Raw genomic sequence first — 20,353 nt, 5'->3', positions numbered from 1 at the left:
TTGATACAGTCTATAATGAAAGATGGGCTTGATAAACAGCAAATGGCTTTAAAATTACAAATAAAGCCTCAGGGCTTCTTGTTTACACAACCTTCCAAAAAATTACAGATGGCCTAAAAAAACAGTCTTATTTCTCAGACCATGGTGAAGATCATATTAGGGATAGCATGAATTCTGTCAAGAGGCTGGTCTCCCCTAATGTGAAGAGGATCCATGCAGCAGTGGAAAGGACACAAGTGTTGGAGCTGACATATCGGAGCTTGAGGTCACATTCCATTACTTCCAACTATGTGGCCTTGGACAAATAAATTACCCTCTCTGAATCTGTTTGTTTAGCTATAAAATGGGATGTTGTTACATGTATTATCTACTTCAAAAGGTTATTGTGAAGAAAAAGTTAAATAATATGTGTTAAAGGGATTTGGATACTGAAGAGCTGCATGGAATCATAAAGTTGTCTTTAGAGAGAAACTGAAGTGAAAATATACTTTGCTCTTTTTAGAGTTCATAATCCCATTCTGGGGCAAGGAGCTAACTGATTAAAATCTTTCTCATATCACATATCAGTGGATGAAGATTACAGGTCCTGACATTCATTATTGCAATATTACAATTCATACATTAAACCACCGTTTCTCTTTGTGTTATGAATCTCCCATTATTGTGTACTCTCTCTCATGGCAAAAGACTGGTTTTGTTTTTCAAATGAGATGTCAGCTTGTAGGCTCTGGGGCTCCTACTTGCATCTGACCTGGTGCATCCTCCCCCACTACTCATCAGCAGATGGATCTGGTCTGAGTGGAGTGTATTACTGAATAAGAGCAAGATCTGGAACATGAAGCTGCTCAAGGAGCACATATACTTTGTAAAACAGGATAAATTTGTTTGTAAAAAAAATAAATAATGGCTTATTTCTTCTTCAAAATTTCCAATATCGGAAGGCAGGTCAAAATGAAGGTTTTAGGAAGATCCTGCATTCACCTCTTCCAACAGACATAACAAATATACAGCTACATATGGAACAATTCCTTCTAAAAAGAACCTGAGGACTACCTGAACACCTGCTCCACAAAAAAAGATAAAAAAACCATACCAAGACAGGTAGGAGAGGCAGCAACATGACTCCACCCCAGGCATTGATAGATGAATAGATAAAAAAAGATGTGGTATAAATATATATAATGGAATTATTACTCAGCCATGAAAAACAATGAAATTCTGTCATCTGCAACAATATGATGGACCTAGTGGGTATGATGCTAAGTGATATGTCAGACACAGAAAGATAACTAACTACTATATAATTTCACTTACATGTAGAATCTAAAAAGCAAAACAAATGAATAAACACAGTAAAACAAAACCAGACTCATAGATACAGAGAACAGACTGATGGCTGCCGGGGAGAGGAGGTTTGTGGGGAAGGTAAAATGGGTGAAGGGGATCAAAAGGTACAAACTTCCAGTTATAAAATAAATAAGCCATCAGGATGTACAGCACATGGAATACAGACAACATGATCATTTTATAATGTATATGAAGGTCAAATCACTATGTTGTACAACTGAAACTCATATAATATGACAATTATATGTCAATAAAAAATATTTCCAATATTAAAAAATAATAAATAAAAACAGCTGCTACTAATGGCATTGAGTATTCAAAAAACAAAAAAAAGGACCAGAAACTTTTGGCATTTTGGTGTTGAGGGAAACCAGTACTCTTTTTTTGTTGTTATAGTAAGTGAAGCCTAATAGGAACATGCAGAGAGGGAGACGAAGCTAAGCTATGTCAACCTAGCAGGGAAACGGCACCTGTGAACAAGCCCAATGCCAACTTCAACGATGATTTGTCAGGTATGATTAAAACCTGAATTAAGCAATCCTCATTAGAAGCTCAGAAGGATGAATTATGCTGCATAAATAGATTACTCATTCCCTGATAGAAACACTGGCACCACACACCCTCCTAGTAACTTTCAATTACATTGATAAATGAGAAGTTAAACTAATTTTTTTAGCATGATCCATTTTGTCTCTAATATCCTGCCACTTCTGTTTTTATTGTGATTGAAAAAAGAGTCTGCAATGAAACAAACAGTCATCTAACTAGTGTCACACTCCAGACCAGCAGATAATGGAGGGTTTGAGTCATGGTGGTAAAAGGGGTGCCAAGAAGGGTGAAAAGTGTCCTTTATATATCTCCAATGCCACCTCAGATACTTATTAAAGTTGTATAATAAGTGCATTAAGGACCTGTCTTCACCCATATTATGGTATAAGATAGTAATGACAGTGTCTTGAAAGTGCTATTGGAAAATTTAATCTCATAGGTCAGGGACTAGATTTGTTAACCAGCCAGTAAGTCAATAGATTTCATTTGCTATAGTTAATCTTGTAATATTTCAAAACCAGAGAAGAGTAAAAACACTTAGCATGTAGGTCACCATTTCCTCTTCTCAGCTGTTTATAAGCCTCAATTAAATTTATATCCCATCTCATACTTTTGGTTCTTGCCATACAGCCATTTGTCCGATTAATGCAGATCGTGAAAAACTGGGCTCGGCACTGTGAGAAAGAGGAGGGCATCAAAATAGATAGCTGTAGTTTCCAAATGAAACCGGGAGGTCTTGCTCCAACTTTGAGGCCCACCTTGGCATAGTGATGCACTCAATCAAACAACATCCAATTCCACAGAGACATGAAAAGCAGTAAGCCTATACTTTAGTCTTTGGAGAGGCAAAAAAGGAATTAACTGTATCTAATGACTCACACAAAAAACTTTTCAAAATCTCCTTTGCCCACATCTGCCACTTCCGGAATTACTGCTCCAAGAAGCAGCTATTAACACTCTTCTAACCCATATCTCAAAATTCCTACAAACTTTCTGCCTTTCACTACTCCATCTCCTCTTTCTTGTTGCCCTCTTCTTGCCTTCTGGACCTTTCCTTTTCTTCCAAGCCTCGGTGCAGGCCCAGAAGGGGAATTTGTTTGTTCAGCTTTGTCCAGTTGTCTTCTCCATGCGTTACTCTAATCAGACAGTAAAGAACCATGTTCCAAGGAGTATAAGGAATCTCTTGATAGGACAGGAGAAAGGAGCTGATTACTTACCTTAACACAGTCCTATTTATCAGTGGTCTAAGGAGACTTTTCAAAAAAAAAAAAAAGAAAGAAAGAAAGAAAAGAAAAGAAAGAAAACGAATTGCTAGAAATTTCACTGACAGCAGTTTCAGCTGTTAAAAGTTTGAAGGCAAATTCCTCTTAGCTTTTTCACCTCACCCACAGCAATTTTATGCCAGCTTAGATCAGAAGCTTTCAGAACCTTCCCCTCTTATATAAAAGAACTTCAACTTGAGAGGAAAGAAATGTGAGGGGAAATTTTTAGCACAGAGTCCTGGCAAAGACAGGGAAAAAACAAGAGGAATGAGATTTTAGGCTAGAAAGGACTGAAGGCAAACTATATACATCAAAGGTAGCTTGAAGCCCGGAAAAGGGAGGAAGGCTGCAACCATTAAGCCGTGAATCCTGAACCGGAATCCTGCTCTTTCATTTGTATTAGGAAATGGACCTCCCTGGGCCTTCATTACTCCTCTATGAAATGAGGGAATTTGACTAAAGGATCTGAAAGGCCCACATCCCATAATTTATGAATCCTTCTTCAACTCACCTGCCTTCTTACCACGCTCACCACTGCTGTAACGCTCAGGACTAACTATGCTCTTGTCCACAGTCTCAGCATGTGCTGTGTTGCATTTGCTTTACGCTCTGTGCACACTCCAGCAGGTCCCGAGTGCGCGGGCATTATCTCCACTATTAAATTCATCATCTACAACAACAAAAAGGTATCTCAATTACCTAACTGATTATGACACTATACTAAGTTTACAGAATAATGACCTCGTAGGAGTTGACAAATTAAGATAAATGAAGCTGCCATGGATGCAGCTCCACACACCAAGAAAGAATAAAAAGCATTAAGTCAAAATACATCTGCCCAGGACGGTGTAAGCGGTGGGAGTGTTCAGCCATGAGCTATTTGATCTATTAACATCTCTACGTCCAGTGCATAATCTCTTTGGAAACAGTCTCCCAGAGAAAAACGTCTGCAGCTGCTAGAATTGTCCATCGGTCACATCAGTTTCAGGGGTAACAACACAGTGAGTGGACAAGTTTATACATTATGCTACGATGCTCACCACAAGGCAGCTGCCAGCAACTTACTGATGCCAAACGATCTTGGTCTAGTCTCAGGACAGGAATGAACACCTTGCTTCCAGTTCCGAAGCAAATTCAAAGGAAGAAGTACTATTTAGCATCTAATTTTCCACAGTGAATACTTTGGAAAGAACAATACTCACTTGGAAGTAAAAATTTTGGATTAACAAAAATATCAGGTTATTTTTAGTCATATGCTCAATATGTCAAGTTCATCTTGGGACTAAGGAACACTTCAGTAATAAAAGAATGCTTTCCATGAGGCCTCAGAGGCACTGAGATAAGATGTCATCGTTTGCTAAGGATTTCGCTCCCTGCTCAGCTCACTGTGGGGCGCTAAATCAATGTTGTTATGTGTTTGACTGAATAAGATGCAAATCTTATTTACATTTGACAAAAAACTGAGCATAAATCACTGAGTTCTTTGCAGGAGGATGAGCCAGAGATAAGCTGAAACTTTTTAAATTGCTAGTTCTATTCTAGCACTTCTGACATTTGGAATCAGGATGGTTTTTCTAATAAATTAAATTTTCATTATTTTGATAGTTTATTGAAGAAAAATCTAGTCAATAAAATGGTAAAGAGAAAAAACTTTTTCTTCATACATCTTCTTTTTATCCTACACATCCTTCCCATCTCTCCAGACTACTGAAGTAATACCTGAATAAAAATATTTGGGTGCATAATATTCATATGTACCCCAAATAAAATGATTTTTATTGGGGGCCTAAGAGAATCTCTTAATCATCAAGTCCTCCAGTGAAGACAGAGATTTCCCTTTTTAAGTGTTTCTTCACAAAGTTATTTATGTTGTTAAACAATTCTACAAGGCTTTAAAAAAAAAATTCAGCAGGGGGCTCCTGCGTGGCTCAGTCCGTTAAGCATCAGACTCTTGATTTTGGCTTGGTCATGATCTCAAGGTCGTGAGATCGAGCCCTACGTCTGGGCTCCACGCTCAGCCGGGAGTCTGCTTGAGATTCCCTCTCTCCCTCTCCCTCTGCCCCTCCCTCCTGCTCACTCCCTCTATCTAAATAAATAAATCTTAAAAAATAAAAAATCAGCAGTCCTCTGATCCTTCTCCCACATACACATTCATACCTTCCACCTCTGAAATTTCCATGCCTTGTGTCCTAAACTCAGACTCTCACTGATTCCACCTCTCCAGAAAATCCACCTGCCTTTACTCAGGGGAAGGGAGCAATGGGTACCTGACCATGTAGGCTGAAGGAGGAGGCCTGGGATGGGGGAGGGGGGTTGATTTCTTAAACAGCCTTTCTAATCATAATCCTTCTGCTTTTCAGTCCTGCTCGCTCTCCCTGTGTCAAAGATGCCTCAAGTTTCCATGTGTCCACCCTGTTTTGCTGCTGAGCTTCATCCCTTAACCACCCTAGGATTCAACATCCTTCAGTCTGCTGATTTTAGCTCTCATCCATCTGCTATATTGTCATCTTCTCTATTGCTTTCCTTGCCACTATGGATTCACAACTTAAAAAAAAATCACATTATTGTCCATTTATTGGGGTTTTAAGAGGAAGCATGGGTTAAAATGTGCATGCCATACTCAGCCAAAAATCTCAAGTTTTGTCTCTTACTCTAAGTCCTTACATATTGGTAATTTGATAGCATATCTTCTGGAATTAAAAATAAATTTAAAATTAAGCCTATGGGACGCCTGGGTGGCTCAGTTGGTTAAGCAACTGCTTTCGGCTCAGGTCATGATCCCAGAGTCCCGGGATCAAGTCCCACATCGGGCTCCCTGCTCAGCGGGAAGTCTGCTTCTCCCTCTGACCCTACCCCTTCTTATGCTTGCTCTCTCTCAAATAAATAAATAAAATCTTAAAAAAAAATTATGTTTTAAAAAAATAATAAAATTAAAAAAATAAAATTAAGCCTATGAAATCTGTGATAGTTCTTTCCCTTGCAGAGGCTTTCTGTAAGTTTTTTTTTTTCCCCACTATTTTTTGTTCTGTGGCTCATTCTAGATGGTTAAACTTGTTTGAGGTTGGGCTTCTGAACTGGTATACCCTCCCATACAATCCAAATAAGTTATAAATGATATTCAGCAAAAAGATCAATAAAGTTACCCAAATAGCAGTTATGAAAATCAAGCATTGGCTTTCTCTACAAAATGATTCAGGGTATAGTTAGTGGAGGCAAACTTAAAAAAGGCCATAACAACTGTTTGCCCGGTTACTTGGATTGCTGCATATAAAGGTAATTGAAACATAATTCTTAAGACAGTCCTTCTACTTGCAGTGCTCTCTCTCTCTTTTTCCTTTTTAAATAAAGAATCTTATCTATTCTTCAAGGTACAGCTCAAATATTACTTCCTCTCTCTGGCCTCCTCTCTTCCCTTGTATTTCCCTGGCAGAATCAATTACCCCATTATCTGAGCTCCTTTAGTATTTTGTATATATTTCTACTAGGGCACATAACACAGTGGATTAAGATGACTTATTTTCTATACCTTCATTATGTTTTGAACTCCTCAAAGGAAGAATCTGTATTCTGTTCTTTTTGGTATCAACAGTAGCTAGGACACTACGTAGGACTTCAAAAGAACATCAGTAAACAAGCTTGAACTCAATCACAATGAAGTAAATGCACCTCCACTCTGAGAAAGCCCCGGATTGCATAAAGAGAAGCAAGGATGGACATTCAATTCGAAGTCCGCAATAAAGAGGCTTTATATATTAATCCAATTTCTTCCCACTAAAACTACCCGAGGAAGGCAACATCTCTATTTGACAGATGGAAGAACTGAGACTCATAAAACTGGGTCAAGGTCAAAGCTAGTAAGGATTAAAGTAAGAGCACTTGAACCCTCATATGGTTCCAAAGCTCTTGTTTTTTGTTTTTATTTTTAATGCTTCATTCTTAAGAGATCAGAGAATAAAACATACAAAAATAAATCATTTTTCATCTTGTTTTGCCAGATCTTGGTATATAATTGACTATAGTCTTCAAATACTAGTCTTCAAATACCCAAGTGCTTGTTGTTTTGACTTATTTTTACATTGTTCATTTCTGAGCCATTACATCTGCTATGGCTAGTTAAGCCCACTGTGAACTTGTACAGTCTGAGACTGCTATTACTTTAAATGATAGTTCTTAGTGCATAAAGATGATACTCCCAGCTGTTCTACCTTCAGGGAAGGAAGTAGGGTACAACCAATTCCTTGAACTGTATTCTCAACCACATGTTGTACACCTGCAATTTTCATACTTTGGAAAGTGTGCCTATTGGGTCTTTGATTTTTTTGTGTGTTTTCATAAAAGGAAAGTAAAATGTACGACACATGCATAACACAATAAACCTTTTTGGGATGCACACTGGTACTATGTATCTTGTCTCCTTTGGGCCCTCCATGTTGGCTACAATATTCAGGTTTGAGTCCACATATCTATATCTCTAGATCTAGATTCCTATATGGTCTACACGGACATGTTATGCAATGTGAACATAAACAGTTTTTTATATCAATCCTTAATCCCCCCTTCTTCAGAAAATTAGTGACTATTAATCAGTGTGGCCAAGAAAATCGTTTCCATTGTGGACAATCTCATTTTTCTCCTCCTACATCTTGCCGATGTAATTTCAGGTATCTCAAAGATCCTTATGCCATACATGTCATATTGTCTCTGTGTCATGATTGGTAAGAGCAGAACATAAATCCTTGGTATTGCCCATTCCCATACCTGTTGAGGGCTTTGTACTACACTCATTTGCAGCTCTTTACAGAGGCTTTATCTACTTACCAGAGAATGCTTGGCCCATGCTCAGGGAAGTTCAGAGATGGCAGAGATGATGTCTCAAAAGCAGCCCTCAACCACTGATGAAGGGGAAGTTGGTAAGTAAATAGCACAGTCCCTTCACTCCCAGGGAAACAATGTGAGGTGTGTCCTGCACTACCTCCCAGAGGTCCCCAGCAGGACTGAGCCCTTCTTTGTCACTGTAGCAATCTTTTCCTTAGAATACTGGCTTCCTTCCCCAACGTAGATAAGAAGCCACTTTAGAAATAGTGTTTACTAGGTGATACTATGGAGATTTGTCCCCTCCACTATGCAGAGAAGAGCACCAGCCCCTAACTCACATTCCACTAGGATGGCTTCTGCTTATTTCTTCTGTGCATCAGCTCTCCCTAACTTGGGTATCCTGTGACAAGGTCTATACTCCGCACACCGCCGCAAAATTAGGGGCATTTTAAAAACCTTGGGGCAAGAAGACACACTGTCCTGTCCGTGTCCAAGATCACAATGGATTCCTTTCTGCCCTGACCACTGAGCTGCCCTTTGCAGCTCCAATTACTCCTTCCTCTCCAAAAGGCCATTCATTTCTAGGGTTACTATTCAGTCATACCATGTCCCTTTGCCCACCTCTGCCCAAGTAAGCATTTACCATCTTTTTCTTCTGATAAGCTACACACGCACACACTTTTATTTTATTTAATAAATGTATTCATTTTTTATCGCTGCTGTACAAATTACCATAAACTTAGTGGCTTAAAACAAAACAAAATTATTATCTTACAGTTCTGAAGTCAGAAAGAGTCTCCCAAGGCTAAAATCAAATAGTTGGCTGGGTTGCATTTCTTCTGGAGATATAAGGGAAAACCAGTTTTCTTGCCTTTCCCAGCTTCCAGAGACTACATGCCTTCCTTGGCTCATGGCCCCATCCCTCTATTTTCAAAGCCAGCATTGTCAGGCTGAGTCCTTCTCGTGTTGCCATCTTTCCGATTCTTTCTCTCCCATTTCCCTTTTCGACTTGTAAGAACTCTTGGGATTAAATTGGGCCCACCCAGATATCTCAAGGTCAGCTGACTAGCAACTTTAATTCCATTTGTGACCTTAATTCCCCTTGCCATATAACCTAACATATTCACACTTTCTGGGGATTAAGATGTAGACATCTTGGGGTGCCTGGGTGGCTCAGTCGTTAAGCGTCTGCCTTCGGCTCAGGTCATGATCCCAGGGTCCTGGGATCGAGCCCCGCATCGGGCTCTCTGCTCGGCCGGGAGCCTGCTTCTCCCTCTCCCACTCCCCCTGCTTGTGTTCCCTCTCTAGCTGTCTCTCTCTCTCTCTCGGTCAAATAAATAAAATAAAATCTTTAAAAAAAAAAAAAAAAAAAGATGTAGACATCTTTTGGGAGGGGAGGCATTATTCTACCTATCACAATAAGTTTTTAAAAATGCTAATTATGTTACCTACTGCTGTTAGGCCTAAAATAAATTATTGTAGATACTGTGTATAAGGATTACCCCACTTACTCTAGAAATAACATATGTCTCAAACATTGAATACTATCCTTGTGGGGTGACAGCACCAGTAGTTGCCATCGTTGAAAACCTGTGATGTGTCAGGTATCTGATGGACTAAGCAATGTTTAATAGCTACAGCTTAGCCTTCAGAATCAGGCAGCTCTCAATCTGATTCAGTGCTTTGCCACCTACTGAGTGGATTTGACTCTGGACAAGTTGATTAACCCCGCTGAATCTCATTCAATCAAGTGTTAAAGAAACAATATACCTCTTTCAGTGATGAGTCGATCATTTTGTTATTTTAATAGTTGACACCAGAATTCCTCATGAAAGGTTTGTCATTGTTAGGAAAAATGAGAATATTTGGTTACATACAGGACCACCACAAAATTCCTTTTAACCTTTCAAAAATTATAACAAAATGACAGTTAAAAAATTTGCATGTTATTAACCTATAACAGAGAATGAGAAAGAAATAGTGAGAGGAATTATTTCAGCAAATATTTGAGAAAGAAAAAGTCGATGGAGGAATGATAAGGGACATACCAGCATATAGGAAGTTAAAGCCTATGTCACATGAAGAAATAAAGACCTACACTCATAGCAAGTGGACACATGGGACTTTCCCACCGAGCTTCCCTTTCTTTCTCTGTGCAGCCAGGCGAACTTATTCTTAACCTCAGCTATGTGAGAGATAGGATATGTTTTCCTCTGGAGAAATGGGGTCAATAAGGTTCCTAATGTGGGAACAACAGGCATACAGAAAATCGGATGATTCACGATACTGAAAAGCCAGAAATTATGTATACGCTCACATCCTCAACTGTAGGTCTCTCATAACTCCATCCCCATCAGGAAGAAAACTACAGAATTTTTGTGTAGTGTAGCTAAACTTTACACATTCTGACCTTTGGGTAACTCTCAATGAAATAACTGGCTCTATATTAGAGGTCATCAGACAAGTCCATTCACCCTAAATGGAACTTCTGATTGGAATTTTAGTGACAAATTTTTTTTTCTTGTTTTAAAGATTTATTTATTTATTTTAGAGAGAGAGGGAGAAAAAGCACAAGCAGGAGAAGCGAAGAGGGGGAGAGAGAATCTCAAGCAGACTCCATGTTGAGCTCAACCAACTATAGGACCCAGGCGCCCCTGGTGACAAAATTTTAAATATAAATGGAATGGCAAAAATTACCAGACATTTGAGGAAAGTCTCCAAAGTTCAAACAAACAGAAAAAAAAAAAAAAGATAAAAGGCAATGATGAAAGGGACGCCTGGGTGGCTCAGTCGTTAAGTGTCTGCCTTCGGCTCAGGTCATGATCCCAGGGTCCTGGGATCAAGCCCCGTATCAGGCTCCCTCATCGGCAGGAAGCCTGCTTCTCCCTCTCCCACTCCCCCTGCTTGTGTTCCCTCTCTCATTGTGTCTCTCTCTGTCAAATAAATAAAATCTTAAAAAAAAAAGGCAATGATGAAGAAAGTTAACACAACATATAAATGTTGTGTTTTTATAGAAAGACATTAGTCTTTCCATAAAACTAGAAAATGATGCATTGAAAAATGTATTAAATTAAATTTAAAAAGAGCTCCTGAAAATTAAAGATACTATAACAGATTTTTTTTAATGAAAAGTGAAGATGGAAGTTAAAGTTGAGAAATTCACGAAAGTAAGTTAAATGTTATATTTTAACATTTGGAAAAAATACTAGTGTTTGAGAGCTTTAATGGAACTTTTAAAAAATGGAAAATGGAGAATATAAATAGAATAATAAAATAGTAAAATAATAGAGTAAATTTGGGAAGGAAGAATCATAGTATACAAGTAGGCTCAACAGCAAATAATACTTAACAATTCAATAATGTGGAAACTGAGTGGTGAGTTAATTAAGTATGTGCTAAACTCTACTGACAGAACAGCATGAAGACACACATATGTATGTGGGGGGAGGAGGGGAGAGGGTGTTAAGAGTGATAAATCCTTATTTGCCAAAACAGGACGTCTAAAAACACTGATTGGTAAATTAAGAAATAGTAATACAAGTACAAATATTTATAAAGATATTGAAAAATCATAGATAAATCTGTAAAAGAGCTGAAGTTGATATATGAAGACAGCAGAACTTGAGAATGAGGAAGAACAGAACAGGAGACCATATTTCATGCAAAATACACTCATTAGCCCTATTTGACTTTTAACTATGTGAATGCAGTACATTGATAAATGCAGGATTGTTTTCAAAAAAGAAAGCTACCTTGGCAAATGATGATGTAAAAAGTGGGATCTCAAGACTCTGAATATCAGATACCAAAACCTTAAAAAAGGATACTTAGTTTTGCATAATAGAAGACAACCAATTTGAAGTTCCAAGGAAAATCTAAGAAGAAAGGAAGTAAAAATAAGGGAGTAGGGGAGAGAATGGACAGTAGCCAGCAAAGAGGTAAAATTTCACACCACACTATAGAACTCTTTCCCATGACAAAACAAAACCATCAGGACCACACCCTTGACTCACAAATGATTGGTGTGTGAGTGATCTCTGACAAGGAGACTGAAGAAGAACTTGTCATTCCTTTAAGCATATTCGATCGTTTCCCATGAAGAAAGATACAATAGGTGGGGTTAGCCCTTAGAGAATGCTCCTTGAAAATCAAGAGAAATTTTAGAAAGATTTTGGATTTACAGATTTGATTTTTCCTGGAACATAAGCAAAGAATCCAACTAATACCTGTTTTATTGTGGATTACACATAAATTTATCTGATAAGCTTATCACAGTGCTAGTACATAATAAGCATTTTGTATAAGGTAGATGTTACATATAATCTCATATAATCTTCACAACAACCCTTTAAGGTAGGCAATATTAACTCCACGCTTCCCAAGGAGAAAAAAGTTCAGAGACATGATTTTCTAAGGGTCACACAGGCAGTTCATTGTCGAAAGTCTTTGTACAATACCAACAGAATCATCAAATCCATCCTCAGGTAGAAGCAGAACCAAACACATTGATCAGGATCATAGGCAACTTACTCTCTGAGTACTATTTTAAAATGAGTGTGGCAAAAAGATGAGGAAATATACTCCCTTTTGCTTTGGAACTTAAGATGTTCTAAACTAACCTTAAACAGATTGAAGGGAGAAAAACTGAGTAGGAGTGGAAATGATCGTGATAATGTAGAGAAATTTTTAAACATGTCCATATTTTATGTAGGAGAGTTGTTTTGTTTTTTTAACGACATCTTTTTGTGGGAGGTAACTTCTATCTTTACCCTGTTTTAAGAAACTCATTGCCCCAGTCACTTAATATATTAGATCGTGAATGTTATTCTGATTCTGGTAAGAATATAGATCCTCAACTACAGAAATAGAAAGTCTGAAAATACTGACTAAAATTAATAAATTAAAAAACTGCCATTCAAGTATATTATTTAGAAAGATGCTAGAAAATTTCATTTGGACATGATTTATCAGTACCATCAATCACTGACAGACATGTTGAGTAGGTTACACCCTGACAGGATCCTTTAGCTTCCACTGTCCCAATTTATTGCACTTTTCTGTTAAATACTGCCAAAGAAAGGAGTCAGTTGGAAATTATTTGCCCTGTGTCTCAGAGATCACTCTTTTTTTCTCCATTTTTTTAAAATTTTTTTACAAACCATTCATCTTTGCAATGATGTATTCTAAAACTTTGCATAGGATCAATGTCAGCAATCTGTTGGACTCTAAACCACAAATGCTTCCAAGAATTAACCAGGGAATAAAATTGGAGAACACAGCGGAGGCAGGTGGAAACTACATAAACAATAAAATATATGTCCCCTAAAAGTATTCAGATTCAGTAACTTTTTCTGTACTGACAACAGATTCTTGCCAGCTTCATTTGTCCTATATGCTACCAGCTTGTGACTTCTTATTGAAAGTGTCCCCATTTGCCATCAACATCCTTTTCAAAATCAGAATTGTCATCGGCCTCTTCAGTTCCCACTGTTTCCTCAGAGGTCACCTACAAAAATTCAGTGAACCCCTTCATCCCTTGACAGTGTGCTAAAGTCCCAACAAAGTCCCTGGCACTGTGTTAGTCACCAGGGAACAGCAGGGAGTACAACAGACACAGAGTCTGGATAGAAAATTAATAACTGCTATGACCACACAAACAGATATAGACTTACAAATCATAATATACACTGCTATCCAGGGTGCTATGAGAATATAACAGGAATACTGATCTGTTTGAGTTGTCCTAGTCTTCAAGGGCATATTTCATCTTGTAGGAGACCTGAGCTCATTTAGATGTGTTAGGTGCTGTCTCATAATATGTTCACCCATATAGATTTAAATTCCCCTGTAACCAATGTTTGTTTTACCCTCTTATGGTTTGAAGATCATTGTATTTGACAGAGAAGACAAAAGCAAAACAAAAACTGAGAGTTTCTGCTTCTCCATATTACTCATCAAATATTGTAATGTTGGCCCTAATCAACACACTGTTCCTTCATTGATCTTTTGCCTCAAACACAGCTTTTTAAAAATGCATTTCTGACAGTCTCTGCATGCTTGCTCTAGTCTCAGATCAATTTGGACTTTAAACTTCTTGACACTCCTCTTAACAAGCAGCTCAGTTTAGTAAAAAGACAGCTTGGGTTCAGATTTGAATCCTTAATCAAGCACTAACACACTGTTTTACCATAATCAAATTATTTTGTTTCTCTGAGCCTGTTTCCTCTTTTCGAAAATGAGAATAATAATTCCTACTCTGCAGTTCTATGGTGAGAATCAGATTAGATCACAGAAGCAAAATACCTGGTACGATACCTGGCATGGAGCAAGGACCCTCCAAATAATTGATGGCTATTATTCTTACAGGTGCACGCTGTACACAGTGCTTGTTCTCACCTCCACTGAGGGCTTCTCAGGGACAGACACCGAGCCTTAGACTTCTTTTCTCTCCCACATAATGTCTAAGTTCAAGGTACCTAGCAATTAGAGCACGTAGGTGTGCTGACCATTAATAACACTGGTAAAAACTTAAAAGGAATTCCACATTTGACAATATTCTTTAGTTTAGAAAAAAAGAATAACTTTTATTTCGTATGTACTAAATTACATGCTCCTTTTCCAGTTTAAACACACAATTTGTTTACAACTAATTGTCACTTTAGTGGCTTCTGCTCCAATGAATGTTCATACACTGTGTTTATAGGTTTACACTTCTACTATTGTGGCCCTGTTCCCATAGAATACATACCCTGCATGACAAGGGCTTATCTCCCTACACCAAACAACTCTCTGCCTGGATTTTTTACTACATCAATCAAAGTGTTCAGTTATTTCAGTGCCTGCTGAGTAAAGGTAAATTTCCTCAAACACCATTAGAATGAGGTATAGAAGAGAAAATCTAGTCCTACATATTATAGACTGTTTGTCTAAGGCAATGAATTCCTAACTCTAGGTGGGTCTATCAAAGAAGAAAGAAGAGAGCTCTTACTATTCCAGTTATTAAAGTACTAGGTAAACATGTAAACCATTAAAGGGGAGCCTCACTTTACAAAATAGAAAAGCAAAGTCTCTATTTTATAATCTGTTGCATTCTAACCATTTAGTCTAGCAAATATTTCTCTGGGGCTATCAGAATAAGGCTATGTTCCATTTATTAACTAAATTAAACTTGTCTGGAACACCTTATCTTAATAAGAGATAAGTCCATTTTCTCCCCATCCCCTGCCATACCACTTCTGTGCTAACGCCAAGAGCTCTGGTGTAGTGGACACTGTGGGTGCTCTGCCCAGGCCCCCTCCTGTCCCCTTCACAGACTCTGTGTGCCCCAACATGACTATGTCCCTTTGCATCTAGAACCATGCCTGGGACTCTCTTTGGGGAGTCATACGTTGCTAGCTTACAGTGCTACTACTAGACTTAAAATATTTAAGGGCAATTTTAAACGTTACTTAAACAAAATTATATTTTAAATTTAAATGCCAGATATACATTTAACCTTCTAATACATAGACTATCCACATTAGTGCCAGAAAAGAGGCTCCCCCACCCACTGAATAATAGTGACAAGAGCTCCATCAGTGACTTGAACTACCAAATGCTCCTACAATATGGCCTTTGGGATCAATGCTACAGATTCCTCAGAAGTATCTGGATCTGAAACTGTAGAAAAATCTATACACTCAAACATACACACACATATTAAACATCTCATTTAACTCCAATACCTAGACCAGTGACTGTCTTATCAAAGGCACTCAATACATGTGAGACAAATTAAAGAATAAGTGACCGAATGAGTACATTTCTGCTGAGTATCTTCCATGTACCAGGTACTGGACTAGGCTCTCGGGATACTGTGATCAACAGAACCATTCACAAACCCTACCCTCATGGAGTTTACAGTCTAGTGAGGCAGGAAAACAGATTCCACACACATGTGCATGCACACATGCACACACACACACACACACACACACATATACACAAACATGGGGAGCCAATTGAGTTCTGTAAGGGGATAATGGTGTGTATGGATGAAGAAGATCCAATATGGAATTGAGCAGTAGAGACAAGAGTGAGCAGGGCTCCTGCCTAATTTGGAGCTTGCCCCAATGGCTCCTGGAGCTATGGTCACCAACTCATATGCATGCATCATTGAAATGTCAAGGATGGGCAGTATTCCCTCAAGTGTGTATCACAAACAGATGGCTTTACAAAGAAATTCTCCTTTCAATAAACTCTTCAAAGTCATTGTATAGCGTATATTCACACAAAGTAAAGAATCATCTCTAATCAATTTTGAAACTTATCTTTATGGTTTACTTAGAATAAGATGAATCTGCAACGTGATTAAATAATAATGTAGCAAACTGTTAGAACCAAGAAGGACAGGAAAGCTCATAACGAGCTCAGCAAAGATTGAGAGAATCTGGCTCCCTCCCCAAGAGGCATTTCCTTCTCACTCTTGAAAGTATGAGAGCTCCTGCATGCTGTGGAATAACATGCTAGTATTAGCCTGAATATGTTATTTTATAGAATTATGATAATTTTTCTGACAGAAGAAAAAATACTGTTTAATTCTATTAACTATTTGCTTACTTTAGTAAAAACAGCATTTAGTATGATGCTATGGGAAATTACTTCAACTCCTCTGCAGCTGCACTGGCAAGCCTATAAACAGTTTTACTCATTCTTGGAGTATTTCCTAAGTTCAGTAGAGTCATAATAGCTAAAGTAAAGACACCATGAGTACCACACACAGTAACAGCTCTGCTGCAGAAAAAGTGGCTAAGGCAGCTCCATTATAAACTTATTGAAAAAAATTACTAAGAAAGAAAAGAGCATATACCACACGCTAAGGAATGAGCTTTCCATCTGGAAACTGTATATTGTTGCTGCAATAATTTCTTCTTACATTTTAGACAAAGGTTGTTCAGATGCCTTGGTCCTAAAGCGTAAAAACATCGTCATCAACATGCTGTCAGTCTTCATGGAGGATCTGGATAATATCCTGTTTTTGACATGTCAAAGATAGGTATTACTCATATCTCTAAGAAAAAGGAAAAGGTAGAAGAAAATCTTTAGCCAACTTTGACATCTTGATTATAGACTGGCTTGTATGGTCCCGTAGTGTCTTCAAACATGAAGACACTATATGTGAAAGGCTGTGTGGCATGGTATAGACAGCACACGCATTAGAGTCAGAAAACTCTGGTTTAAATTCTGGCTTGGCCACAGAGAAGGTATGCAACACTGAGTGCTTAACACTTTGAGTATGACTTTCCTCATTTATGAAAGGGAGTAAGAGGGACACCTGGGTGGCTCAGTTGGTTGGGCAGCTGCCTTCGGCTCAGGTCATGATCCCAGGCACCTGGGATGGAGTCCCGCATTGGGCTACTCGCTCAGCGGGAAGCCTGCTTCTCCCTCTGCCTGCAGCTTCCCCTACTTGTGCACTCGATTGCTCTCTCTCTGCCAAATATATAAATAAAATCTTAAAAAAAAAAAAAGAAAGAAAGAAAGGGAGTAAGAATACATACATTACACATGGTTAAGAGGGCTAAATGCTATTTTTTTAAAGGATTTATTTATTTATTTGAGAGAGAGACAGAAAGAGCATGAGCAGGGGAAGAGGCAGAGGGAGAAGGAGAAGCAGACAAGCAGACTCCCCACAGAGCAGGGAGCCCAACTCGGGGCTTGATCCCAGGACCGCGAGATCACTACCTGAGCCGAAGTCAGATGCTTAACTGACTGAGCCACCCAGGCGCCCCAGGAGGGCTAAATGTTATTATGCATGTAAAATTCCTTGCATGGACACACGGCGGGTGTTTAATAAATGTTCAAATAAATACATGGTTGTCTTCATCTCACCACTAAGGAATGAAGAATGGAGATTTATACAATACAGTGACTCCTTGGGGTACAACATTTACCAAATTCTTCCAGCTTCCCTCCTCTTACTTCCAAGTTTGAGAATTGTTTGGGATCCTCCCCATCTCTACAGGGATGTGTTTTTAACATCAATGTCCAGCTGTCTATAGCCTTTCACATGTGCCATCTACTCTTCCCTTTAGAATCCCATGCACCTCCAGATTAATCTCCATAAAGCTCTACTATACACTTAATTACTCTACAACCCCCAGTGACTCCCAAATGTCCAAAGAAAATATTCAAATACCAAGCTAGGACACTAAAGGCCCTCCATTCTCAATGTACACGTGTGGATGGAATAAAAATAGAAAAATCTATCATTAAAATGACTATAAAAATCTAATAGAAATTGCAAACCACAGTGCAATATGTTATGCCCAAACAGACTGAGAATCAGTTATACAAACATATAACTAGTCACTAGCAGATGTCTTTGAATCCTTCTTTGTTAGAACTGCTAGGATGTCTCTAAAATGTTGTGAGCATGTTGTTCCTTTTTAACAAGTAGAGATGTTATGCTGGGCTGCATAGCAAGGTGGTCTGAATAATGTAGTGAATTCTAGAGTCTTGGGTAGGTGGAAGAATACCAATAATAATAGCAACTATTCAATAATGCCTGTCTCAATCCAATTTCCCTAGAAAGACTAAGTCAAAAATGCATTGCTAACATCTTACTGAGAAGAGCAATTCCAGTGCAGCAGGGATAAAAGAAAAAGTTACTAGAAGAGGGAAAGAACATATAAGGGAATACATTATTAATTGCCCATAGCTCTGTAGCAAGGTCCATCGATTGCTCAGTCTCCCTGGATGGCTTTAGAGAGATGTGTAGGACTACTGTGTTTCCAAACAGTCCAGAGAAAAAGGAGAAGGAAGTAATTTCTTTGCTGACCCTTTTTTATCCTGGCTCATGCCTCCTAAACAGGCAATGTTCACACCATGAGGAATTAATTCTCTACATCTTGGTGGTGTCACCTACCCCTTCGGCATATGCTAAGGATGCCACAGGATTCTATGTCCCTCACCTTCGTGCTAGAGAAGCCAGATCCCTGCTTGAGGTGACGGAGGCGGCCTCAATAAGGCCTCAAGGAAATAGTAACTGAAACAATGGAGTTATACCGAAACAGCCAGCTAAGTGAATCATGCTGATAGCTCATAGGATCTCTTCTTTGTTCAGAATTAATTGGATTATTTTGTGATAATGTTCACGAAAGATTAAGTGAAAGAAACCAGATTGAGCAGGAAAAGTCTTCAGATCGTTTCCTGTAAAAGGAGGAAAACAGGACTGGGCAGGTGAGCCTCAGGCCGTGATACAGATCCACAAAGCCCAAGCCAATTTGACAGGGTTTGCTGGAGAAAAGATTGCCCAGTAGAGGAGTTCCATAGACACAAATGGCCATATACTAGCACCCCTCCATGTTCAGTGATATGCCGAGAGCCACTTGGGAAGAATGCCTGAATGCCATGGGAGATCCCAAAGGTGCTATCGTTGGATGCATGCTTTTAAGCTGAAGAATAAATTCCTTTTTGAAAGAGAGATACAAGCAGTGCATCTCAACGACTCCCACACTGACAGAGACATTGCCTCAAGAGCACTGCACTGAGCAAATTGAAAGTGGGAAGAGACTGGAGACTGATCCCCTAACCGTAAAATTCAGTGCATGGTTTTCTTGTTTTAACTTTCTGATTTGGGAACTGTTGACCGATCCCTCCTGGTTAACTCTGTCTGGTATCCAGTAAGTATACTACTTCATAGAAGTAAACGTGGCAGGGGGGAAAAAATGGCCAATTAGGGGCAATTTCAAAATAATATTCAGAGATATGCACAGATGTCTATAACTGAAGAACCAAAAGTTTCTCATTCTCTTTGGACCAGTTCAGCAACACACAGCAGGTGACAGGAAAGTGTTCCAAGATGACCAATGGTGATGATTACACCAAGAATGATTGATGGAAAAAGAAAAAAACATACAATTTGTACAGCCAGTCTTTACAGTAACTGAGAAGGACCAAAGAAGGCAGCAAATACTTGGGATGTACAATGGTAAGGAAGAAAATACAAGTAGTAGAATGCAAGGGATCTAAGTCCATGCAAAGGAATGAAGCTTTATATATAAATAATGAATTTTCTGCCAAATAACAAGAAAAAACCTTTGTGATCTAGAAGCATCTTATGAGTTGTATTTAAAAGTGGACTAGAAAGAAGCCCAGATTATAGTAAACAATTTTGTGCCATTCCATAGGGGAATCAACTTATTGGATTTTTTCCATTTCTTGTATGTCTATACCACAACTTTCCAGAGACATTATTAGTGCTCTTGGCAGCTCTAGGCTCAACGGATAACTAATGATTTCCCTGTGGAAGGACCAAATGTCCTTGGAGAGAAGGCTGAACTGGAATTTTTCAGGCAACTACCCCACATTCTCTCCTAACATGGCAGCTGGTCGGCTGGGGG

The 20,353-nt window shown here is 38.7% G+C and overlaps 1 protein-coding gene across 4 annotated transcripts in view; it reads right to left on the bottom strand.

Moving 5' to 3' along the window:
• LOC116633800 (glutamate-rich protein 2-like) overlaps positions 1-20,353 on the bottom strand; it is a 497,520-nt gene that overhangs the window by 384,761 nt on the left and 92,406 nt on the right. For all 4 annotated transcript variants that reach the window (XR_004299787.1, XR_004299784.1, XR_004299785.1 and 1 more), the window contains one exon: positions 3,670-3,828. The gene's annotated coding sequence lies outside the window, so the exon portion shown is untranslated. The remainder of the gene's footprint in view (positions 1-3,669; positions 3,829-20,353) is intronic.

This window comes from Phoca vitulina, unplaced genomic scaffold, assembly GCF_004348235.1.
Source record: "Phoca vitulina isolate PV1807 unplaced genomic scaffold, GSC_HSeal_1.0 scaffold8, whole genome shotgun sequence".
Classification (NCBI taxonomy): domain Eukaryota; kingdom Metazoa; phylum Chordata; class Mammalia; order Carnivora; family Phocidae; genus Phoca; species Phoca vitulina.
The sequence above is the reverse complement of the archived record's forward strand: the minus strand, read 5'-3'. Positions and strand labels throughout refer to the sequence as shown.